The sequence below is a fragment of the Lepus europaeus genome, chromosome 8, assembly GCF_033115175.1.
Source record: "Lepus europaeus isolate LE1 chromosome 8, mLepTim1.pri, whole genome shotgun sequence".
In the NCBI taxonomy this organism is placed as follows: domain Eukaryota; kingdom Metazoa; phylum Chordata; class Mammalia; order Lagomorpha; family Leporidae; genus Lepus; species Lepus europaeus.
The window spans coordinates 194919-221887 of record NC_084834.1 but is presented as its reverse complement, the minus strand read 5'-3'; positions in this window follow the sequence as shown (position 1 = coordinate 221887).

Sequence of the window (26969 nt, the reverse complement as noted above, 5' to 3'; positions counted from 1 at the left end):
GCAGCCCCTCTCTCTGCCAGGAAGCACATCCTTCCTGGCAGAGAGCCGAGGATGCCACCCCAGCTCCAGAGCACAGGCCAGGGGTTCGGGACCAGGAGTCACTGCGCGACAGCTTGCCGGTCCCGGAGGGAATAGGAAAGCCCCCTTCTCGCTCCAGGAGCTCCGGCAACCCCGCGGGCACCCAGGGGCAGAGGACACAAGACACCCGGGCCCCTACCGTGGTCAGGATCTGTGTGCATCGTCGTGGTCGTGAGTGCCAATGGCATGTCCGGCAGAGGTTCCCGGGTGCCAGGCTCGGCGTCTGCGGTAGAAGAAGAAGAAGAGACATAGCACACTTGGCCTGAGTGAGGGTCTTTTCAGGCAACACACCTAAGTCCCCTGCGCACACTGGGCCACCAAGGGCAGTGGGACACTCCACGCCGGGTCCCATGAGCCTTCTGCACTCACAGCCTCCATGGAAACTCATAGCATGCTGGCTGGGACTGTTGCACCGGACAGAGTCATGGCAGGAGCAGACATGGGGAACACGAAGCATACCCCCCTCCCGGACGGGTTAGGAGACTCAAACGGAAAGAAACGGATGATTTGCGCACAGGCTCAGGCAGTGTGCAGCCAAGCCGAGAACCCAGGAGGACACAAGGCCCCATGTCGGAGCACCTGACTCACACAGCAGCCCCTCTGTCTGCCCAGGAAGCACATCCTTCCTTGGCAGAGAGCCGGACACCACCGCAGCTCCCGAGCACAGGCCAGCGTTTCGGGACAAGGAATCGCTTGGCCACCGCTTCCCGGTCCCAGAGGGAATTGGAAAGCCCCCTTCTCGCTCCAGGAGCTCCGACAACCACACGGGCATCAGGGGCAGAGGAAACAAGACTCCCGGGCCCATACCGTCATCAGGCTCGGTTTCAGCGGTCAGAGTCATTGCTGCAGGCGGCATGTCCGGCAGAGGTTCCCGGGTGCCGGGATCGGTGTCTGTGGAAGAAGAAGAAGAGACATAGCACACTTGGCCTGAGTGAGGGTCTTTAGAGGCAACACACCTGCCTCCGCCTAGAGGATCAGGCAGAGAAAGGTTCTCCGAGCCACACACTTCCCCATGCCTAACATGGGTGCCTTTCAGTGCGGAGACAGTGTGGGTGCCTGCCCAGGCCATAACCAATCCCGACCAAGGGAAACTGGTGGCACCAGGGCCAGGGCGTGGAGGGGCTGGGACAGGGCGGGCAGTCCCCCTGCGTTGGGCTGCACGCTCAGGGCCTTGGTGCCACCCCACCCTCCAAGTGGGTTCCCCTCCTCGGCCAGGGCTCGTGGGCTACCAGTGGCCCTTCCCTTCCACACGCCAAGGCGCGGAGCAAGGGGAACTCAAAGGATCCGGGAACTAGGCAAGCGCCACCTTGGGTTCCAGCAGGAGCCAAAAAAGAACCTGACACCACCCAGCCCCCTGTCTCAGGGGAGGGGCCGGGTGGGTCCACCTCGAGCAATCCTTGGGGCCCTCCAGGACAGTAACTGAGCACCGTGTCCAGCATGGGCTCAGCCCAGCCAGGCAATGCTGGATGGCTCCCCGCATGAAGGCGAGAGGGGAGAAAAACGGACGAAGCCACCGCACCATCTTTCAGCTGCGCTCACTCAAGGAACTAAGGACAAGACCGGCAAGCATGGCTGGCTACACACACCAGCCCGGGTCTGGTCTTGTCCACGAGTGGACGACTGGCAACTGGCCCATGCAGGACTTAGATCCGATTCTCCCATTGGCCTGCCAGACTACGTGGCGGACCACTCCCGGGCTGACTGAGGGCATGGCACGGCTGGAGAACACACGCTCGTGCCAGCATCAGAGGGCAAATGGATGACATGTCCTCAGGCAGCAGCCACGCCTCCTGGACGCTGTCCCGGGAGCCAGAGGCCAGCCAAAGCCAAGAGGAAGGCAAGGACATCTCAGGAGAAGCAGAACCCAGAGTACCATCCTTGCGGAGCCCAGCGTGCCTGCGCCTAAGTCCCCTGTGCACACTGGGCCACCAAGGGCAGTGGGACACTCCACGCCTGGTCCCATGAGCCTTCTGCACTCGCAGCCTGCGTGGCAACTCAAGACATGCTGGTGGGACTGCTGCACCAGACAGGGTCATGGCAGGAGCAGACGTGGGGAACACGAAGCATACCCCCCTCCCGGATGGGTTAGGAGATCCCAGTGGAAAGAAACGGACGACTTGCACACAGTCTCAGGCAGCGTGCAGCCAAGCCAAGGACCTGGGAGCACACACGGCCCCGTCTCGGAGCACCTGACTCACACAGCGGCCCCTCTGTCTGTCCTGGAAGCACATCCTTCCTTGGCAGAGAGCCGAAGACGCCACCGCAGCTCCAGAGCACAGGCGTTTCGGGACAAGGAATTGCTTGGCGACTGCTTCCCGGTCCCAGAGGGAATTGGAAAGCCCCCTTCTCACTCCAGGAGCTCCGAGAACCCCACGGGCATCAGCGGCAGAGGACACAAGACACCTGGGCCCATACCGTGGTCAGGCTCGGTTTCAGCGGTCACGCTCATTGTTGGGGGCGGCATGTCCAGCAGAGGTTCCCGGGTGCCGGGCTCGGCGTCTGCGGAAGAAGAAGAAGAGACATATCACACTGGGCCTGAGTGAGGGTGTTTTCAGGCAACACACCTGAATCTGCCTAGAGGATCAGGCAGAGAAAGGTTCTCCCAGCCCCACACTTCCCCATGCCTAACATGGGTGCCTAGGTCAGTGCGGAGACAGTGTGGGCGCCTGCCGAGGCCACAAACAATCCCGACCAAGGGAAACTGGTGGCACCAGGGTCAGGGCGTGGAGGGGCTGGGACAGGGCGGGCAGTCCCCCTGCGTTGGGTTGCACGCTAGGGCCTTGGTGCCACCCCACCCTCCAAGTGGGTTCCCCTCCTCGGCCAGGGCTCGTGGCCTACCAGTGGCCCTTCCCTTCCACACGCCAAGGCGCGGAGCAAGGGGAACTCAAAGGATCCGGGAACTAGGCAAGTGCCACCTCTGGGTTCCAGCAGGAGCCAAGAAGAAACCTGACACCACCCAGCTCCCTGTCTCAGGGGAGGGGCCAGGTGGGTCCACCTGGAGCAATCCTTGGGGTCCTCCAGGACAGTAACTGAGCACCGTGTCCAGCATGGACTCAGCCCAGCCAGGCAATGCTGGATGCCTCCACCCATGAAGGCAAGAGGGGAGTAAAGCAGACGAAGCCACCGCACCCTCTCTCAGCTGCGCTCAGGGAACTAAGGACAAGACCGGCAAGCATGGCTGGCTACACACACCAGCCCGGGTCTGGTCTTGTCCACGAGTGGACGACTGGCAACTGGCCCATCCAGGACACTGCGTCTGATTCTCCCGTTGGCCTGCCAGACTACGCGGCGGACAACTCCCCGGATGACTGAGGGCACGGCACGGCTGGAGAACACACGCTCGTGCCAGCATCAGAGGGCAAATGGATGACATGTCCTCAGGCAGCAGCCACGCCTCCTGGACGCTGTCCCGGGAGCCCGGAGGCCAGCCAAAGCCAAGAGGAAGGCAAGGACGTCTCAGGGAAAGCAGAGGCCCAGAGTACCATACTTGCGGAGCCCAGCGTGCCCGCGCCTAAGTCCCCTGCGGACAGTGGGCCACCGGGGGCAGTGGGGCACTCCACAGCGGGTCCCATGAGACTTCTGCACTCGCAGCCTGCGTGGAAACTCATGGCATGCTGGCTGGGACTGTTGCACCGGACGGTGTCATGGTAGGAGCCGACATGGGGAACACGAAGCATACCCCCCTCCCGGACGGGTTAGGAGACCCCAGTGGAAAGAAACGGATGACTTGCACACAGGCTCAGGCAGCGTGCAGCCAAGCTAGAACCCAGGAGGACACACGGCCCCATCTCGGAGCACCTGACTCACACAGCGGCCCCTCTGTCTGCCCAGGAAGCACATCCTTCCTTGGCAGAGAGCCGAGGACGCCACCGCAGCTCCAGAGCACAGGCCAGCGTTTCAGGACAAGGAATTGCTTGGTGACCACTTCCAGGTCCCGGAGGGAATTGGAAAGCCCCCTTCTCGCTCCAGGAGCTCCGGCAACCCCGCAGGCACCCAGGGGCAGAGGACACAAGTCACCCGGGCCCATACCGTGGTCAGGCTCGGTTTCAGCGGTCACAGTCATTGTTGCGGGCGGCACGTCCGGCAGTGGTTCCTGGGTGCCGGGCTTGGCGTCTGCGGAAGAAAAAGAGACATAGCACACTTGGCCTGAGTGAGGGTGTTTTCAGGCAACACAGCTGCCTCCGCCTAGAGGATCAGGCAGAGAAAGGTTCTCCCAGCCCCACACTTCCCCATGCCTAACGTGGGTGCTAGGTTGGTGCGGAGACAGCGTGGGCGCCTGCCGAGGCCACAAACAATCCCGACCAAGGGAAACTGGTGGCACCAGGGCCAGGGCAGGGCGGGCAGTCCACCTGCGTTGGGCCACACGCTCAAGGCCTTGGTGCCACCCGACCCTCCAAGTGGGTTCCCCTCCTCGGCCAGGGCTCGTGGCCTACCAGTGGCCCTTCCCTTCCACACGCCAAGGCGCGGAGCAAGGGGAACTCAAAGGATCCGGGAACTAGGCAAGTGCCACCTCTGGGTTCCAGCAGGAGCCAAGAAGAAACCTGACAGCACCCAGCCCCCTGTCTCAGGAGAGGGGCCAGGAGGGTCCACCTGGAGCAATCCTCTGGACCCTCCAGGACAGTAACTGAGCACCGTGTCCAGCATGGACTCAGCCCAGCCAGGCAATGCTGGATGCCTCCACCCATGAAGGCAAGATGGGAGAAAAGTGGACGAAGCCACCGCACCCTCTCTCAGCTGAGCTCCCTCAGGGAACTAAGGACAAGACCGGCAAGCATGGCTGGCTACACACACCAGCCTGGATCTGGTCTTGTCCATGAGCAGACGACTGGCAACTGGCCCATCCAGGACACTGGTTCTGATTCTCCCATTGGCCTGCCGGACTACGTGGCGGACCACTCCCGGGCTGACTGAGGGCACGGCACGGCTGGAGAACACACGCTCGTGCCAGCATCAGAGGGCAAATGGATGACATGTCCTCAGGCAGCAGCCACGCCTCCTGGATGCTGTCCCGGGAGCCCGAAGGCCAGCCAAAGCCAAGAGGAAGGCAAGGACGTCTCAGGGAAAGCAGAGGCCCAGAGTACCATACTTGCGGAGCCCAGCGTGCCCGCGCCTAAGTCCCCTGCACACACTGGGCCACCAGGGGCAGTGGGGCACTCCACGGCGGGTCCCATGAGCCTTCTGCACTCGCAGCCTGCGTGGCAACTCAAGACATGCTGGTGGGACTGCTGCACCAGACAGGGCCGTGGCAGGAGCAGACGTGGGGAACAGGAAGCATAGCCCCCTCCCGGACGGGTTAGGAGACCCCAGCGGGAAGAAACGGACGCCTTGCACACAGGCCCAGGCAGCGTGCAGCCAAGCTGAGAACCCGGGAGCACACACGGCCCCGTGTCGGAGCACCCGACTCGCACCGCGGCCCCTCTCTCTGCCAGGAAGCACATCCTTCCTGGCAGAGAGCCGAGGATGCCACCCCAGCTCCAGAGCACAGGCCAGGGGTTCGGGACCAGGAGTCGCTGGGCGACCGCTTCCCGGTCCCGGAGGGACTAGGAAAGCCCCCTTCTCGCTCCAGGAGCTCCGGCAACCCCGTGGGCACCCAGGGGCAGAGGACACAAGACACCCGGGCCCCTACCGTGGTCAGGCTCAGTTAAAACACCGGTCACATCCGTGCGCGAAGGCGGCACGTCCAGAAGAGGTTCCCGGGTGCCGGGCTCCGTGTCTGCGGAAGAAGAGGAGACATAGCATACTTGGCCTGAGTGAGGGTCTTTTCAGACAACACACCTGCCTCCACCTAGAAGATCAGGCAGAAAAGGTTCTCCCAGCCCCACATCTCACCTCGCCTAATGTGGGTACCTAGGTCAGTAAGGAGAAGCATGGGCGTGCCTACGCAACAAAAAATCCCAACGAAGGGAAACTGAAGGCACCAGGGCTGGGACGGGGAGGGGCCAGGGCAAGGACATCTCAGGAGAAGGAGAGGCCCAGAGAACCATCCTTGCGGAGCGCGGCGTGCCCGCGCCTAAGTCCCCTGCGCACACTGGGCCACCAGGGGCAGTGGGGCACTCCTCGCCAGGTACCGGGAGCCTTCTGCACTCGCAGCCTGCGTGGAAACTCAAGACATGCTGGTGGGACTGCTGAACCAGACGGGGTCATGGCAGGAGCAGACGTGGGGAACACGAAGCATACCCCCCTCCCGGACGGGTTAGGAGACCCCAGTGGAAAGAAACGGACGACTTGCACACAGGCTCAGGCAGCGTGCAGCCAAGCTAGAACCCAGGAGAACACACGGCCCCATCTCGGAGCACCTGACTCACACAGCGGCCCCTCTGTCTGCCCAGGAAGCACATCCTTCCTTGGCAGAGAGCCGAGGACGCCACCGCAGCTCCAGAGCACAGGCCAGCGTTTCAGGACAAGGAATTGCTTGGTGACCACTTCCAGGTCCCGGAGGGAATTGGAAAGCCCCCTTCTCGCTCCAGGAGCTCCGGCAACCCCGCAGGCACCCAGGGGCAGAGGACACAAGTCACCCGGGCCCATACCGTGGTCAGGCTCGGTTTCAGCGGTCACAGTCATTGTTGCGGGCGGCACGTCCGGCAGTGGTTCCTGGGTGCCGGGCTTGGCGTCTGCGGAAGAAAAAGAGACATAGCACACTTGGCCTGAGTGAGGGTGTTTTCAGGCAACACAGCTGCCTCCGCCTAGAGGATCAGGCAGAGAAAGGTTCTCCCAGCCCCACACTTCCCCATGCCTAACGTGGGTGCTAGGTTGGTGCGGAGACAGCGTGGGCGCCTGCCGAGGCCACAAACAATCCCGACCAAGGGAAACTGGTGGCACCAGGGCCAGGGCAGGGCGGGCAGTCCACCTGCGTTGGGCCACACGCTCAAGGCCTTGGTGCCACCCGACCCTCCAAGTGGGTTCCCCTCCTCGGCCAGGGCTCGCGGCCTACCAGCGGCCCTTCCATTCCACAAGGCAAGGCACTGAGCAAGGGGAACTCAAAGGATCCGGGAACTAGGCAAGTGCCACCTCCGGGTTCCAGCAGGAGCCAAGAAAAAACCTGACAGCACCCAGCCCCCTGTCTCAGGAGAGGGGCCAGGTTGTTCCACCTGGAGCAATCCTCTGGACCCTCCAGGACAGTAACTGAGCACCGTGTCCAGCATGGACTCGGCCCAGCCAGGTAATGCTGGATGCCTCCACCCATGAAGGCAAGATGGGAGAAAAGTGGACGAAGCCACCGCACCCTCTCTCAGCTGAGCTCCCTCAGGGAACTAAGGACAAGACCGGCAAGCATGGCTGGCTACACACACCAGCCTGGATCTGGTCTTGTCCATGAGCAGACGACTGGCAACTGGCCCATCCAGGACACTGGTTCTGATTCTCCCATTGGCCTGCCGGACTACGTGGCGGACCACTCCCGGGCTGACTGAGGGCACGGCATGGCTGGAGAACACACGCTCGTGCCAGCGTCAGAGGGCAAATGAATGACATGTCCTCAGGCAGCAGCCACGCCTCCTGGATGCTGTCCCGGGAGCCCGAAGGCCAGCCAAAGCCAAGAGGAAGGCAAGGACGTCTCAGGGAAAGCAGAGGCCCAGAGTACCATACTTGCGGAGCCCAGCGTGCCCGCGCCTAAGTCCCCTGCACACACTGGGCCACCAGGGGCAGTGGGGCACTCCACGGCGGGTCCCATGAGCCTTCTGCACTCGCAGCCTGCGTGGCAACTCAAGACATGCTGGTGGGACTGCTGCACCAGACGGGGCCGTGGCAGGAGCAGACGTGGGGAACAGGAAGCATAGCCCCCTCCCGGACGGGTTAGGAGACCCCAGCGGGAAGAAACGGACGCCTTGCACACAGGCCCAGGCAGCGTGCAGCCAAGCTGAGAACCCAGGAGCACACACGGCCCCGTGTCGGAGCACCCGACTCGCACCGCGGCCCCTCTCTCTGCCAGGAAGCACGTCCTTCCTGGCAGAGAGCCGAGGATGCCACCGCAGCTCCAGAGCACAGGCCAGGGGTTCGGGACCAGGAGTCGCTGGGCGACCGCTTCCCGGTCCCGGAGGGAATAGGAAAGCCCCCTTCTCGCTCCAGGAGCTCCGGCAACCCCGTGGGCACCCAGGGGCAGAGGACACAAGACACCCGGGCCCCTACCGTGGTGGGGCTCGGTTAAAACGCCGGTCACATCCGTGCGCGAAGGCGGCACGTCCAGAAGAGGTTCCCGGGTGCCGGGCTCCGTGTCTGCGGAAGAAGAGGAGACATAGCATACTTGGCCTGAGTGAGGGTCTTTTCAGACAACACACCTGCCTCCACCTAGAAGATCAGGCAGAAAAGGTTCTCCCAGCCCCACATCTCACCTCGCCTAATGTGGGTACCTAGGTCAGTAAGGAGAAGCATGGGCGTGCCTACGCAACAAAAAATCCCAACGAAGGGAAACTGAAGGCACCAGGGCTGGGACGGGGAGGGGCTGGGGCAAGGACATCTCAGGAGAAGGAGAGGCCCAGAGAACCATCCTTGCGGAGTGCGGCATGCCCGCGCCTAAGTCCCCTGCGCACACTGGGCCACCAGAGGCAGTGGGGCACTCCACGCCAGGTCCCGGGAGCCTTCTGCACTCGCAGCCTGCGTGGAAGCTCAAGACATGCTGGTGGGACTGCTGAACCAGACGGGGTCATGGCAGGAGCAGACGTGGGGAACACGAAGCATACCCCCCTCCCGGACGGGTTAGGAGACCCCAGTGGAAAGAAACGGACGACTTGCACACAGGCCCAGGCAGCGTGCAGCCAAGCCGAGAACCCAGGAGGACACACGGCCCCATCTCGGAGCACCTGACTCACACAGTGGCCCCTCTGTCTGCCCAGGAAGCACATCCTTCCTTGGCAGAGAGCCGAGGATGCCACCGCAGCTCCAGAGCACAGGCCAGCGTTTCAGGACAAGGAATTGCTTGGTGACCACTTCCAGGTGGTCACTTCCAGGACCACAGCACCAGGCCTATCCTTTGTCTCTTTTAACAGTTTTTGTGTTAAAGTCTATTTTGTCTAATATTAGAATGGCCACACCAACTCCTTTTGGTTTCTGTTGGCATGGCATATCTTTTTCCACCCTTACACTTTCAGTCTGCATGTGTCTTTCTTGATGAGATGTGATTCTAGTAGGCAGCAAATAGATTTTTTTTTAAATCCATTCAGCCAGTCTGTACCTTTTAATGGGGGAGTTGAGGCCATTTACATTCAAGGTGACTATTGATATGTAGTGACTTTTTCTGCCATTCTCCCAAAAATATTCTTATTTTTTTACTTCAAATTTTCTTTGAATTTTTACTGATTCATTTTCTTCCTTTACCTTCTTTCCTAGTGATGACAATGTTTCTGTGTGCAACTCATCCTTAAGCATTTTTTGTGGGCTGAACAAGTGGTAACAGATTGTTTTAATTTCTCTTTGTTAGGGAAGGTCTTTATTTCTCCTTCATTTATAAATGAGAGCTTTGCAAGGTATAATATTCTGGGATGAGTTTTTTTCTCTTAAGACTTGGACTATATCTCACCCTTCTCTCCTAGCCTATAAGGTTCTGATGAGATGTTTGCTGTGAATCTAACTGGAGATTTTCTGAAAGTAATCTGCCATTTCTCTCATGCACATTTTAGAATCTCTGTTCTACTGTGGTGAGTTTGATTACAATGTGTTGTGGTGAGGATATTTTCTGGTCATGTCTGTTAGGTTTTCTGTGTGTTCCCTGTACTTGGATGCCCTTTTATATCTCTAAACTAGGGAGGTTTTCTGTTAATATTTCACTAAAAAGGCTTTCTAATCCTTTTTCTCTCTCCATGCCTTCAGGAACTCCTAGAACCCAAATGTCTATGTTGCCACACCCAGGTTTGGCATGATAAATCTCGTCCTCTCTTTTTTATCAGAAGGGAAAGTTATTCTGCTCAGCAGAGCTCCTCTCCTTAATGGAGACCAGTGCCTTAATGCTAGCCCCAGTGGCTATAATATTCATCCACTCTGTCCCAAGGAGCACACAATTCCTCAGTGTAAGTTTAGATTCCCCAGCAATGTCTCTCTTCAGGTAACCAGGAAGCCCTGAGCATGTGGAGTTTCCCAGTGTGAGTGTCCAGAGTCCCAGCCATGCTCCCTCCCACACTCCCTCAGTTTTTTTTCACAGTTCAAGTAGAGAAGCCTCACATAGTCACAGGCTCCTATCCCCCTGTTAGTACTCCCCACCAGTCAGGGTCTCCATTTGGCTATTGCTGGGCACAGACATCAGCTGGCACAGCTGTTACATATGTTTAAAATGGTGCCTGCTCTATCGGCTTGTTACAGGATGCCATTGTAAAGTGATTGTCCTTTTTTATTTCCCTCCTCTAGTTTAGCTGGTACACTATCCCCCATGGGGTTCCAAACACCTCCTTCCTGGCAGAGAGCCGAGGATGCCACCCCAGCTCCAGAGCACAGGCCAGGGGTTCGGGACCAGGAGTCGCTAGGCGACAGCTTGCCAGTCCCGGAGGGAATAGGAAAGCCACCTTCTCGCTCCAGGAGCTCCGGCAACCCCGCGGGCACCCAGGGGCAGAGGACACAAGACACCAGGGCCCCTACGTGGTCAGGATCTGTGTGCATCGTCGTGGTCGTGAGTGCCAATGGCACGTCCGGCAGAGGTTCCCGGGCCAGGCTCGGTGTCTGCAGAAGAAGAAGAAGAAGAGACATAGCACACTTGGCCTGAGTGAGGGTCTTTTTAGACAACACACCTGCCTCTGCCTAGAGGACCAGGCAGAGAAAGGTTCTCCCAGCCCCACACCTCCCCACGCCTAACGTGGGTGCCTAGGTCGGTGCGCAGACAGCATGGGCGCCTGCCGAGGCCACAAAGACTCCCGACCAAGGAAAACTGATGGTCTGAAGTGCCAGCATCCCATATGGGCACTGGTTTGAGACCTCGCTGCTCCACTTCCAATCCAGCTCTCTGCTATGGCCTGGGAAAGCAGTAGAAATATGGCTCAGGGCTGGTGCCACAGCTCACTAGGCTAATCCTCCACCTGTGGCACTGGCACCCCAGATTCTGTCCCAGTTGCTTCTCTTCCAGTCCAGCTCTCTGCTATGGCATGGGAAGGCAGTGGAGGATGGCCCAAGTGCTTGGGCCCTGCACCTGCATGAGAGACCAGGAAGAAGCACTGGCTCCCGTCTTTGGATTGATGCAGCGCGCCAGCCATAGCAGCCATTTTGAGGGTGAACCAATGGAAAAGAAAGACCTTTTTGTCTCTCTCTCTCACTGTCTAACTCTGCCTGTCAAAAAAATTTTTAAAAATAAGGATGGCCCAGGTTCTTGGGCTCATGCACCTGTGTGGGAGACCTGGAGGAAGCTCCTGGCTCCTAGCTTCAGATCAGCACAGCTCCAGCCATTGTAGCCAACTGGGGAGTGAACCAGCAGATGGAAGACCTCTCTCTCCCTCTCTCTCTCTATCTCTATCTGCCTCTCCTCTCTCTATGTAACTCTGACTTTCAAATAAATCTTATTTTTCTTTTTTAAAAAAACTTTTATTTAATAAATATAAATTCTGAAAGTACAACTTTTGGATTATAGTGGCTTCCTCCCCCCCATAACCTTCCTCCCATCTGCAACCATCCCATCTCCCACTCCCTCTCCTATCCTATTCTTCATCAAGATTCATTTTCAATTATCTTTATATACAGAAGGTCAACTTGGTATATACTAAGATTTCAACAGTTTGCACCCACACAGATACACAAAATATAAAGTACTGTTTGAAGATTAGTTTTACCATTAATTCGCATAGTATAACATATTAGGGACAGAGATCCTACATTGGGAACAGTGTACAGTGACTCCTGTTGTTGATAAAACAATTGACACTCTTATTTATGACACTAGTCTTGTTTATGTGATCCCTTTGACAGTTAATCCTATCTTTTTGATCAATTATGAGCTGAAACTGCTCACTTTGACTAGTAAGATGGCATTTGTACATGCCACCTTGATGGGACTGATTTGGAATCCCATGGAACATTTCTAGTTCTACCATTGGGGTAAGTAGGAGTGAGCATGTGCCAAACTATACATCTCCTCCCTCTCCTATTCCCACTCATATTTAACAGGGATCACTCTTCAGTTAAATTTAAACACCTAAGAATAATTGTGTGTAAATTAAAGAGTTCAACCACTAGTATTAAGCAGAACAAAAAATTACTAAAGGGAATAAAATAGTAAGTTTTTCCTTGACAGTCAGGACAAGTGCTGATCAAGTCATTGTTTCTCATAGTGTCCGTTTCACTTCTACAGATTTCCTTTTAGATGCTAAGTTAGTTGTCACTGATCAGGGAGAACATATGATATTTGTCCCTTTGGGGCTGGCTTATTTCACTCAGCGTGGTGTTTTCCAGATTCCTCCATTCTGTTTCAAATGACCACATTTCATTCTTTTTACTGCTGTATAGTATTCTGTAGAGTACATATCCCATAACTACTTTATCAGTCTACTGTTGATGGGCATTTAGGTTGATTCCATGTCTTAGCTATTGTGAATTGAGCTGCAATAAGCATTGAAGTGCAGATAGCTACTTTATCAAATAAATAAATCTTTAAGAGGGGGGGGAGGGAGAGAGAAGGGCACTATGTAATGATTAAGGGATCAATTCAACAGGAACATGTAACTACTATAAACATATATGCACCTAATTTCAGGGCAACTGGCTATTTAAAAGAAATGTTAAAGGCTTTAAAGGGAGAATTAGACTCCAATGCAACAGTAATGGGGGACTTCAATACTCCACTTTTAGCAATGGACAGATCAACCAGAAAGAAAATCAACAAGAGAACAGCAGATTTAATTGACACTATACACCAAATGGACCGAACAGAGATCTATAAAACTTTTCATCCTACAGTCACAGAATGCACATTCTTATCAGCAGTGCATGGAACTTTATCTAGGACTGACCACATATGAGGTCATAAAGGAAGTTTTAGCAAATTTTTTTTTAACTTTTATTTAATGAATATAAATTTCCAGTGTACAGCTTATGGATTACAATGGCTTCCCCCCCCCCATAACTTCCCTCCCACCCGCAACCCTCCCCCCTCCCACTCCCTCTCCCCTTCCATTTGCATCAAGATTCATTTTCAATTCTCTTTATATACAGAAGATCAATTTAGTATAAAGATTTCAACAGTTTGCACCCACATAGAAACACAAAGTGTTTACCATGCATCTCCTAAGACCACAATGGAATGAAGCTGGAAATCAGCAACTCAGAAATCTCTAGAGCATAAGCAAACATGGAGACTGAACAACATGTGCAGGGTCTTAGTCCACCTGTACAGGATGGACTGGGTCCGAGGAAAGGTGAGTGTGCCGCTCGCCCATTCCCCAGCCTCCTGATCCCGGAGACAATCAGACACAGCGGGGAGCCATCTCTAGTAGCAAGGACTCATTTATTTCACGCGTAACAGAACCTTTTATAGCACAAAACTGCAGAGTCATTGGGGCAGGGCTAAGGACCAACCAGTCACTTAAAAGATCACTTTACGGGGGGATTTTTATAGGACTAGCCATATGTCTATACACTTGTTACTAGTTTTGTTACCTCCCCTGATGTTGTGTAGCCAATTAGCGTTTGAGTTCCCCTGGGCGCCATTTTCTTTGCCCCTCTTGCAGGGCCCGCTGGAGAGGAGGCTGCCAGCATCATTGTCGGCAGCCTGGTCCCTCTCTGGTTCCCAACAGTCCTCTTGCTGGGAGGAGGGAGGGCTGTGGCAGCCGCACGAGCTGCTCCAGGATCAACTCCCCCTCCTCGCACGACAGCAGCTTGTTCATGGCTGGCTCTGGGCACAGTGGCATCATGGCAGTAGCTGTGCACATGCTCCAGCCCACAGTCCCGCTCCTCCAGTGCCTGCAGGCTGTAGATGAAGTCCTCCTGCAGGCATTGCAGCTGGTCCTGCACCTCCTGGAGCTAGGCAAGCTCCATGTTGACCCCTCCTTGGTGCCGCCTGGTCCAGGGGCTAGAGCTGCCACCGCCCCGCACCCTGCGGGGTCGCTGTCTGCCATGGTAGTGGCCGGGGCCATGTGCGTGCACACCAGGTCCCTCCCTGCACTGCCATCCCCAGGACACCCGCCAGCTGGCTCCACGGGCCCTGGCTCGGGTTAGTTTGCAGGCTTGGCTCCACCCGGCTCCATTCCACGTAGCTCGGGCGGGGGCACCCGGGAGGCAGCTACACATGCGGGGCCCCCGGGCCTGGCCTGGATGTGCCATGGCCGTGTTCATGCTCCACAAACATGCTCCTGAATGAGCAGCAGGTCAAAGAAGAAATCAACAGAGAAATCAAAAAAATTTTGGAAACAAATGAAGACAACAACATAACATATCAAAACTTATGGGATATAGCAAAGCAGTGTTAAAAACAAAGTATATAGAAATAGCTGCCTACATCACAAAACTAGAAAAGCACCAAATAAATGAGCTAAGTTTATCTCAAGGAACTGGAAAAAACAACAGTAAACCAAACCCAAAACTAGTAGGAATAAAGAAAAAAAAATTAGAGAAAAAAATCAACAAAATTGAATAAAAAATATAAAAGATCAGAAAATTGAAGAACTAGTTTTTTGAAAAATAAACAAAATTGGCACACCAACTAACCAAAAAAAATGGGAAGAGAAGACCCAATTCAATAAAATTAGAGATGAAAAAGGAAATGTGCAACACACACCACAGAAATAAAAGAAATCATCAGAAATGACTATAAAGAGCTATATACAAACAAACTGGGAAACATAGAAGAAATTCCTAGATACATATAAGCTACCTAAGTTGAGGCATGAAGACATAGAAAACTTAAACAGACTCATAACCAAGACAGAAAAGTCAAATACTTTGGAATAAATTTAATCAAGGATGTCACAGATCTCTACAATGAGAATCACAAAACATTACAGAAAGAAATAGAAGATGATACCAAAAAATGGAAAAACCTTCCATGTTCATGCTTTGGTAGAGTCAATATCATCAAAATGTCCATTCTTCTGAAATCAGTTTACTGATTCAATGCAATACTGGTCAAAACACCAAAGACATTCTTCTCAGATCTAGAAAAATGATGCTGAAATGCATTTGAAGACACAGGAGACCTTGAATAGCTCAAGTCAGCTTACACAACAAAAATAAAGCCTGAGGCATCACGATACCAGTTTTCCAGACATACTCCAAGGCAGTTATAATCAAAACAGTCTGGTACTGGTACAAAAATAGATGGATAGAACAATGGAACAGACAGACTAGACACACCAGAAATCAATCTACACATCTACAACCAATTTATCTTTGATCAAGGAGCTAAAAAAAACCAATCCCAGGAGCAAGGACAGTCTCTTCCTGAAATGGTGCTGGAAAAACTGGACTTCCATACGCAGAAGTATGAAACAAGGCCCCTACCATACCCCCTCACACAAAAATCCACTCAACATGGATTGGAGACGTAAATCTATGACCCAACACCATCAAATTATTAGAGAACATTGGAAAAACCCTGCAAGACATTGGCACAAGCAAAGAGTTCTTGGAAAATACCCCAGAGGTGCATGCAGTCAGAGTCAAAATTAAAAATGAGATTACTTCAAATTGAGAACTTTCTGTATAGCAAAAGAAACAGGAAAGTGTAGAGGCAACCAAAAGAATGGGAGAAATTATTTGCAAACTATATAACTAAGGAGGATTAATAACCAGAATCTACAAAGAGATCAAGAAACTCCCTAACAACAAAAAACAACCCAGTTAAGAGATGGGCCAAGGACTTTCAAAACATGAAATCCAAATGGCCAACAGACACATGAAAAAATGTTTAGGATCACTAACCATCAAGGAACTGCAAATCAAAACCACAATCAGGTTTCGCCTCACCCCAGTTAGAATGGCTCACATACAGAAATCAGCAAACAGCAAATGCTGGTGAGGATGTGGGGGAAAAGGTACCCTAATCCACCACTGGTGAGTATGCAAACTGGTAAAACCACTTTAGAAGACACTTTGGAGAAGCCTCAGAAGTCTGATTATTTTCCTACCATATGACCCAGCCATCCCACTCCTTGTAAGTTACCAAAGAGAAATGAAATCATCAAACAAAAGAGCTATCTGTATCTCCATGTTTATTGCAGCTCAATTCACAATAGCTAATACGTGGAATTAACCTAAATGCCAATCAATGGAAAACTGTATAGAGAAATTATGGGATATGTACTCTATGGAATACTACACTGCGGTAAAAAAAAAAAATCCCATCATTTGAAACAAAATGGAGGAATCTTGAAAACACCATACTTAGTGAAATAAGCCAGTTCCAAAGGGACAAATATCACTTTCTCTCTGATCTGTAACAACTAACAGAACACCTAAAAGGAAACCTCTAGAAGTGAAATTGACACTAAGAGAAGCCATGACTTGAATAGCCCTTGTCTTGACTGTCGAGAAACAGTTTATGATTTTATTGTTTTCACTATGCTCTTTTTCTACTTAATACCATTGGTTGAGCTCTTAACATTGAATTAATCATAGATGTTTAAATCCATTTGAAAATAGATCTCAGTTAAAAAAAATAAGAAATGGAATAAGAAAGAGAAGAGATGTACAGTTCAGCAAAAAGTTCCCATGGACTTACCCCTAAGGGTACAGCTAAAAACTTGCCATGGGACTCCAAATCACATGAATCTAGGTGGTACTAATGCCATCTTACTAATCAAAGTGATCATATTAAGTGTGTAACTGATCATATAGATAGGATGAAGTGTCAAAGGAATCACATAAATAAGACCAAGTGTCTGCTAATGACAATAGAGAGAATTAAAAAGGAGAGAATGATCCAACATGGAAAGCAGTCCACACAGCAGACTCATATAACGACAATTGCCCTAAACAGCACTCTGACCACAGAATCAGCTCTTAAGGCATTTGAATCTGACTGAAAGGCCCATGAGAGCATTTCAGGCATGGAAAGCCAAGATACTGTGGCAAAAAATGATCACCATGAAGGATGTTTGTGAATGAGGTTCCAGGGTAAAGAAGGGGCCATCAAAGAAGGATGAACTTTTCTTTGAAGGGAGGAGAGAACTTCCACTTTGCTTATGGGCTTGTCTAAATACTGACAGAGTTCGTGGACTCAAAATGCTTCCATAGCCTTGGCAGCTCATGTCAAGAGCCTCAGGTGATCACAGATATCATAAATAAGAGTGTCAACTGTTAAATCAACATTACAGGAGTCACTGTGCACTTACTCCCCATGTAGGACCCCTGTCCTTAACAAGTTCTACTATGAGAATTAACTGTAGAACTTGTCTTCAAACAGTACTTTATACTTCATGTGTGTGCATGAGTGTAAACTGTTGAAATCTTTACTTAATACAGAGTTGGGCTTCTGTATATAAAGAGAAGTAAAAATTAATATTAATAAAGAATGGCATGGAAGAAGTAGCAGGAGCTTGGATGGAATTGGGAGGTGGGAGGGTGGGTATGGGGGCAAGAACTTCTATATTCCTAAAGATGTACCTATGAAATTTGTATTCATTAAATAAAATCTTAAAAAATTTACAGTATTCATACCACACAAAATACTGGATGATGAGTGCATTATGAACACACTGATGCTAGAGAAGAGCACCGGAGATGGTCATCTATGCAATCATCCCACTAAAAATATAAATTATAATTGTGACAGCTGCTATGAAAGGGGAACTGGGCCTGGCTTTGTGGTATAGGGAGTTAAGCTTCAACTTGCAGCACTGGCACCCCATATGAGTGCTGGTTTGAGTAGCAGTTGTTCCACTTCTGATCCAGCTCCTTCCTAATATGCCTTAGAAAGCAGAAGAGAATGGCCAAGGTTTTTTGCCCCTATGCCCATGTGGGAGACCAGAACGAAATATTACTATGCTCCTAAGTCTGCATATATTATATACATGAAAAAATGTATGTTTACTTAACACTTTTTATTAGACTTTATTTAAGGTAAATAAAATTCATGTATTTCTCATGTACAGATTAAGAACATAGTGAGACTTCCCACCCTACCCTTCTTCCCATCCACTTTCCCACCATTTCTCCTCCTTTCTCTATTATTCCCAAGAATTGTATCTATATTGCATTTGTTAGGACTAAATAAAAATATGGGGCTGGTGCTGTGGCGCGGTGGGTTAACACCCTGGCCTGAAGTGCCAGCATCCCATATGGGCATTGTTTGAGACCTGGCTGCTCCACGTCCAATCCAGCTCTCTGCTATGGCCTGAGAAAGCAGTAGAAGATGGCCCAAGTCCTTGGGCCCCTGCACCCATGTGGGAGACCTGGAAGAAGCTCCTGGCTCCTGGCTTCAGATCGGCATAGCTCCAGCCATTGCAGCCAATTGGGGTGTGAACCAGTGGATGGAAGACCTCTCTCTCTATGCCTCTCCTCTCTGTGTAACTCTGACTCTCAAATAAATAAACAAATCTTTTTTAAAAAAAGACTAAATAAAAATGAAATAAAACTCTTAAAAAAAGAAAAGGTGTGCTGAGTCACAAGAAGGATTTCAAAAACAAAAAGGGAACCAGCTTACAAACAAAACACTACAATGTTCTATTGTTTAGTGATGATTTGTTTTCCTTCTTTGAAGTTTAGTTTCCTGGCTAAACCTAATTTTATTTTCCTGATCTGAATCTAATTGCTTCAGTTTAATCATAGAAAATAAGCACAATACATAGGAATATATCATTCATATGTTCTTAAATGTTAAGTGAATGTTATTATTATGTAAAATTCCAACTTGTCCCAATGGCTGCATTAAATGCAAGAAAAAATTTCTAAAGAGTGATGGAGACTGGTTAAACCATTCCTGGAGTTTTTTTGTTTTTTGTGATCACTTCTTGTTTCCCATCAACTAAACACAATTGACCTAAATTTTAAAATACCTGATATTTATTAATTTACAAAGCTTAATTACATATCCAAGGACATAAGAAAATATTATACATTCACAATGAGAGATAAGGACATTTTCCATCTGCAGACATGCAACAGATTCCATATGTTGTCATATATAATTTGTAGCAGGTCAAAGGGTATACAGAAATACAGATTCATAGCAGTTAACAACTCAAAGAGCTCTTCTTTCCAACGAGAATTATATGCATTAAAAATACAAATTCTCTGATCTCTGTCAAGGACATTACTTGTCAAATGTTCAGCCATTACAATAATTTTCAATCTTTTCTAAAATCCATGATGAACACTATATTGGTTATGCACCAAGTAGAATCAAAACAAAACCATAAACAAAGGTAGAACCTTGGACCCAACAATACCTGCAGCTCTACTCATTAAGTCACCTCTGCCAAGAGATCTCTATTGATTTATCATGGCTCCTATAATGAGCTCAAAGGAAATGACTGCCACTTGGGATGCAGCCTGAATTAATTTATATATTGTTTGGATATTGTGGTTTGTAGTAATTACCAATCTCCACACAACTCAGCCACAGAAAAAAGAAATGTATATTTTAAAGAAGAAAGAGGTAAAAGGAAATCAATAAAATTTGCCCAATTCTAACACAATGTTATTTATGGTGGGCTACTAAAAAAGAAGCAAAAGCCATCATACATATAAATTATCCAACAAAAGGTGGAAATAAATTATGACAATTTTTAATTAATATAAATATGTCTCAAGTTAAAAGAGACTACCAAAGCCTTTCCAAACGAATGTGAAGACTCTAGCCATAGCTCTGTTCAAAAAGGAGATGCCTAACACATGAGGGCACCAACAAGTGCAAGTAATGTTCAAAACTAGATGCTAAGCTGTTGCAGTGACACATGAATTTAGGTGGCTGTGTTAGTATCAGAATTTTTGTGAATAAACAAGTTCAGTGTCATGTATTTATCATAAATTGATTGCTGACAGAGGTTCCAAGACCATTCAATGTGGATAGCAAGTTTATTCTATAAGTGGGGTTGGGAAAACTGGATATCCACATGCAGAAGAATAAATTTAGATTTGCATTTCCTAGCACATTCAAAAATCAATTCAAAACACCCTGATGACTAAAACATAGTACCAGAAACAGCCAAAGTACTAGAAGAAAACAGAAAAAGCTCCATGACATTGGTCTGGGAAATGATTCCTTGGCAATGAACCCAAAGGTAAGCAAAAACAGACTCTGTGTTTATGTCAAACTATAAAGCTTCTGGACAGCAAAGGAAACAATTCAGAGAAGAAACAACCTATGGAAAGGAGAAAATATTTTAAAACCATGTACATAAGAAATGAATATATAAAATATATAAGAAACTAAAATTTGAAAAATAAAAAAATAAAATAATTAAAAAAAAAAATGGAGCCGGCGCCATGGCTCACTTGGTTAATCCTCTGCCTGTGGCACCGGCATCCCATATGGGTGCAGGGTTCTAATCCTAGTTGCTCCTCTTCCAGTCCAGCTCTCTGCTGTGGCCCAGGAAGGCAGTAGAGGATGGCCCAGGTGCTTGGGCCCCTGCACCCACATGGGAGACCAGGAGGAAGCACCTGGCTCCTGGCTTTGGATTGGCGTAGCTCTGGCCATGGCAGCCATTTGGGGGAGTGAACCAACTGAAGGAAGACCTTTCTCTCTCTCTCTCACTGTCTAACTCTACCTGTCAAATAAAAAATAAATAAAAAGTAAAAAAAAAAAAAAACTGAAACAACTCAATAGTGAGAAAGCAATCAGATAAAAAAGATAAATAACTTGAACAGATATTTCTCAAAAGATACACAAATGGAAATCAGGTATATATGAAAGGATGCCTAGCATCTCTAATCTCGAGAGAAATTCACATTAACACTACAATTAAAATCACCTCTCAAGACTGGCACTGTGAAGTGGCAGGTAAAGCTGCCACCTGCAGTTCGAGTCCCTACTACTCCACTTCCGATCCAGCTCTCTGCTATGGTCTGGGAAAGCACCCACGAGGGAGACTCAGAGGAAGCCCCTGGGTCCTGGCTTCAGATCAGCAGAGCTCCAGCTGTTGTGGCCATCTGGGGAGTGAAGCAGCGGATGGAAGACCTCTCTCTTTCCCACCCCTCTCTCTCTCTGCAACTCTGCCTTTCAAATAAATAAATCTTTTAAAAATCACCTCACAACTGCTAGAATAGCTATTATCTTTACATTTTTGTTTGATTTCACTGTATTGGGAAGACAGAGAAACAGAGACAAAGTGTGTGTGTGTGTGTGTGTGTGTGAGAGAGAGAGAGAGAGAGAGGGAGAGAGAGAGAGAGAGAGAGAGAGAGAGAGAGAGAGACTGACTTTCCATCTGCTGCTTCACTCTCTAAATGCTGACAACCAATAGGGTTGGGCTGTGGCCAGGAACCTGAAACTCAATGTGGGTCTTCCATGTAGGTGCAGCACACAACTACTTGTCATTACCTGTTGCCTCCCAGGATGCACATCAGCAGGAGGCTGGATCCAAGGCAGGCCTGGGACTCAAACCCTAGGAATGCAATATTGGATGTGGGCATCTCAAGCAGTATCTTCAAGGCTGAGCCAAACATCCACCCCAGGATGGCTATTCTCAAATAGACGAAAGAAAATCAAGTGTTGGTGAGGATGTAGAGAAATGAGACCCTTCTATATTCATTCATTTACTAGTTATTTGAAAAAAAGAGAAGAGATTCTTATCCCCTGGTTCAATCTGCAAATGCCCTCTTTAAGAAGTTCTGGGAAAAGCTAGGTGCCCAGAACTCAATCTGAGTCTCCCACATGGGTAGCAGGACCCAAGCACTTGAGCCATCCTCCCAGAATACACAGGAGCAGGAAGCGTGAATTGGGAAACAGCTGGGACTTCAACCCAACTAATCCTGAGATGTGTGCATGCCAAGTCGCATTTACCTCCTGCACCAAATGCTTCCCTTGAGTTGAAACACTAACACATTGTTGGTTAGAATGTAAATTAATGCCAGCATTATAGAAGACAGGATGTCTGCTCCTCAAAATATTCAAAATAGAAATACCATATGATCAAGCAATACAACTACTAGATCTCTATCTAAAGGAAATGAAATCTGTGGGTCAAAGATGTCTGCATTGCCATGTTCATTGCAGCATGACTTACAATATGCAAGATTGAGTCAAACTGAGTGTCTATCAATTGCTGAGTGGATGAAAAAAGAGTGTATATGTTGTACATGCTGGAATCCTACTTAGGATTATTAAAGAAGGGAATACTCTAATTTGCAACAACATGGATGAACCTGGAGAAGTGAAATAACTCAGGCACAGAAAAAGCAATACTCCATGATCTCACGTAGATGTGGGACCTTAAAAATTAAATTTATAGAAAAAGAGTAAAATAAAATGGAGGCTATCTGAGGCTGTGGGGTAGAGGAATTAGAGAAATGTCAAAGTGTCCAAAATTTCAATGAGACAAGAGGACTAATGTCAAGACATTCATTGTATGGAATGCGTGTATTAATAGCTAATAACAATATATTGTATGCTTTGATACTGCTAAGAGTAGAGTTTCAATGTTTTACTACAAAAAAAGAAAAAAATATGTGCAGTCACAAAATACATACCAAAATGTTATCTTGTATGCCATAAACATAAAATCAACTAATAATATTAAACTAATAATAATAATAATTTAATAATATTAAATCTGGATCCACTTCTAATTATATATGCACATATATGTACATATATACAGTATTGAACCTGTATCAACTTCAAATATAGCTGATACACTTACAAAGAAAAATGGTAGAAAACCAGGAAGTGGACCCATTCTCAATTATAGAGAGGGATTTTAATATACCTTTCTTGGATATTTATGGACTAAGCAAACAAAGAAATAAATGGGTTTAATCAATTAGTAAGCCTGCTCTCATGGGCACATACAAGAGCCAACAAAGAGAGAGCACATTCACTTCAGAGGTACCTGTATCTGTCCTTAAAGCAGTGCTCAGCAGTGGAAAGGCAATGAATATGATGCAAAGGTCATTCTCTGAGCAGAGGCAATAAAATCATCTCCCAAAGTCTAAATATTGGAACTTAAAGACCATACTTTGAAATGATTCTCAAGTTATGTGGGAACACTTAATACAAGTCAGAATACAAATGGACAGTGATGAAATTCCACGTTTCAGCACTTGTGCCATGGTGCTAAGGTAGTAGTAGAGAAATCTTTGGAATATTTTTATATATACTGTGCAAATATGAGTATCAGTAGAGCAGAGTGGTGGGGTGGTGCTGCATCAGGTTAAGTAACCACTTGAGACAGACACATCCCATGTCTGAGTGCCTATTGAAACTTTATGCTACTCTGCCTCTGATCCAGCTTCCTGCTAATGCATCCTGGGGGCAGGGCAAGGGCAATGGATGATGGCTCAAGTCCTTGGGCCCTTTCCACCTTTGTGGGAGACCCAGATGGAGTTCTGGGACCCTGGTTTATGCCTGGCCCAGCCCAGGCTGTTGAGGTCACTTAGGGAGTGAAAGATCTCTTTCTTCTCAAAGAAACTAAAATGGATGAAATGCTCCAATGAAGGACAGAAATCAGTTGATACTTAGAAACATCACCCACACACCAAATCAAGCTATACACATTTAGACATGTTAGTGCAAATATGAAGCAACTGCAAGTCTCATACACTGCCACTAACAGTAGAAACTGATATCAACCACTTTGAAAATGTCATAGCAAATTCCAGGAAATCTGCCCTTTGAAAAATATACATATCTCTAACCCAAGGAGATCCCAATTGTGCAGTTAACAAATGTTCTGATAATTCTCAGAAATTCTTACTGTAGGAGCATCTCACATTTTCTGCACTAAAATTTCTTGTTTACAGTCACAAACATTTCCTGAATGTCATTGATCAATAAAGAACTGCCCAGTGCGCCAGGAAGACACAATTATGAACAAGGCAGAGTCTTTGCCATACAGGGACTCATGGATGACATCAGGGACCAGAAGTATTTACTAAGGCATATGATGAAAACTAAATTGGAAATAAAGATGAGTTTGCTCAGAGGTATGAACATGGGGATAATTTCCCACGAGGGGGGTGATGTTCACGGAAGGCCTTGCAGGGGTGAATATGAGATTTCTTTGCAAAGAGATTTAGGGGGGAAGTGGAGATTGAGTTTGCACAGCATCACAAAAGGCTCAGGGATAAGGAAGTGCATGGTATATCTGAAGGGCATGTGTAGTGACCTAGGAAGCAGCGGGGAAAGCGAATCAGGGCTAAATATCACAATCTATGTGGTCCCAGCAGGAGTCAACTGGGCGCTTGGAATTCCCAGCACCTCAAACTGTTTTCAGTTCGCTGAAAGACATGACGGACATCCGTGGGACATTGTGGACCTATTTCAAGCGGCGGAGTTAACGAGTTAACCTGCTTAGACATCACAGGAAACCCCTACTCTTTCCACCGCAATGCTGCAGGCTGCCTGCCTAAGGCGACTGCCGGAGCCTGAGGGGAGAAACGCGAGAGGCCTGTGCCTGTGGGGCCCCATGCAACAGCGGAGGGTGCAGCCCTTCACGGCGCAAGGGCGTCTCCTTACTTGGGTTTTTCACTTCATCACCACTGGCTGTCACCTGCTGCTTCCCAGGGTGAGCAGGAGCAGGACGCTAGTCAGAAGGGGACTGGACCCACAGCTGGAGAGGAGGCCCTGGGAGGCTGGGCGCCCACGCGGGAGGCCGTTGGCCCAACTGCCACCTTACCCGGCGCTGCAGCAAGCCCCGCCCCTCCGTGCTCCTCTTAAAGCAAAGTTCCAATACTAAAGTGCGTTCCTGTCCCGCCCCATCCCCAGTGTCCCAGCAACAAAGACGTTTCTCCAACATCCCGGCTCACACGCCTTCCTCCAGCGTCCCTCCAGCCCTCCTGTTTTCCCCAACCTCCATTCCCCTAAAATGCTGTCTGATGCCGCACTCCGCAGGTCGGCAGGGTCCTCCAGGGTCCCAGCGGCTCCGCTGCCCCTCTGTACCTCTCCCTGGCCTGGCGTGGTGGGGAAGCTAGGGGAAGCCCAAAAGCTGTCACCCTTCCCCGCCGCACCCACCCAAGCCTCCCCCTAGTGACAGCGGTCAGCGTTTGTCCCCATCCCATGCCCTGGATGGGCCTGCGAATCTCCTTGTCCTCGCTTTTCTGCTAAGGGCTGTGCAGCCCAAAGGAAGGCTCTGGCCTGAGGGTTGTGGGGAGCTCCAAACGGACGCATGGGGGCTCGGGGGAGGAGGGGCACCGTAGCGACAGAACCGAGGACTAGCTGGTACCACGCGTCCACAGAGACCTCGGAGGCCAGTTCTCCGGGATTCGTGGTCAAACGCCGCGGCAGCGGCCGCTGAAGACAAGGCAGAAGAAGCCTGAACCTTTGGAGGCAGCTGCTCAGTGCGCAGCCGCAGCCGGGACAAGGGAGTGTACTGCTTTCCTGGGCGTTGGGGACAGATTGGGATTGAAGCAGAGGAACAAGAAGGGCAGAGCGCGGAAAGCATAGTGGGCGAGTCGCCTGGACCTTGAGAATCTGGTGAGAAACTGGGATGTGGGTGCACATCCTGTGCTCAGACTCTGACTCCTGGACACAGCCCTTTAGCCAAAGGGCCCAAACCCGGCCACCACCTGCTTGGGATAGTGATCAGCAGGTAGCCAGTGGTAGCCAGTGCTGGCCGTCTCGGCCAGGACAGTGACACACATGGTTTACCCTCCAATTTCCCAATATAGGTAAATGGTCCTTTTGACTGAAGCCCAGAGAGCTCACCTTATTATCAATTCTTAAGCATTATACACAAGTGAACTATTCGTGGACTATATATTTCCTTTTCCCTTAAGAATTAATAGTGGGCCACCACTGTGGTACAGTGGGTTAACACCCTGGCCTGAAGCGCCGGCATCCCATATGGACTCTGGTTAGAGTCCCGGCTGCTCCACTTATTATCCAGCTCTCTGCCATGGCCTGGGAAAGCAGTAACAGATGGCCCAAGTCCTTGGGCCCCTGCACCCACATGGGAGACCCGGAAGAAGCTCCTGGCTACTGGCTCAGCTCCGGCTGTTGCGGCCATCTGGGGAGTGAACCAGTGGATGGAAGACCTCTCTCTCTGCCTCTACTTCTACCTCGCTCTGTAACTCTGTTTTTCAAATAAAATAAAATAAATCTTTTTTTTTAAAAAAAAGAATTAGTAGTAGCCTTTATCTTAGCTTAGTCCTTTAGTCTGCCCACCGTTTATTTATTTATGATTCTTTAATTTTTTTTTTTAATTTGAGAGGCAGAATTGAGAAAGAGACAGAGACAGAGACAGAGAAGGTCTTCCATACACTGGTTCACTCCCCAAATGGATACAACAGCCAGAGCTGAGCTGAACCAAAGTAAGGAGCCAGGAGCTTCCTCCAGGTCTCACACCTGGCTGCAGGGGCCCAAGGACCTGGGCCATTTTCTGCTTTCCCAGGCCATAAGCAGAAAGCTGGACTGGAAAAAGAGCAGCTGCACACCAACCTGTGCAACAGGCAGAGGCCTAGCTAACCATGCCACAGCGTTCGTCCCTATGCATGATCCATGATAGCAGGGTAAATCTCTTCCTTTAAAAAAATAGTGTTTTTAAGAGGCAGACACACAGAGATGGTCAGATAGAGCTTGTATCCACTGAGTCACCTCCCCAAATGCCCCACAGTGAGGATGGTGTGGAGCGAAGCCTGGAGCTGAGAACTCAATCGAGGTTTCCCATGTGGGTGGTAGGGACACAGTCATGTGGGCCACCACCAACCTGTCCCAGCATCTGCATCATCAGAAAGCTGTAATCAGGACCTAGAGTCAAGGGTCAAACCCAAGTACATCCAACATGGACCTTGGAGGTCTTAACTTGTAGGTCAAATGCCCACTCCTCTTCTGCAGTAGATAAGCCTTCAGTCTGGCTCCCTCTATAAACACTCTCTCCTTTCATGGCACTCTCTTTCTG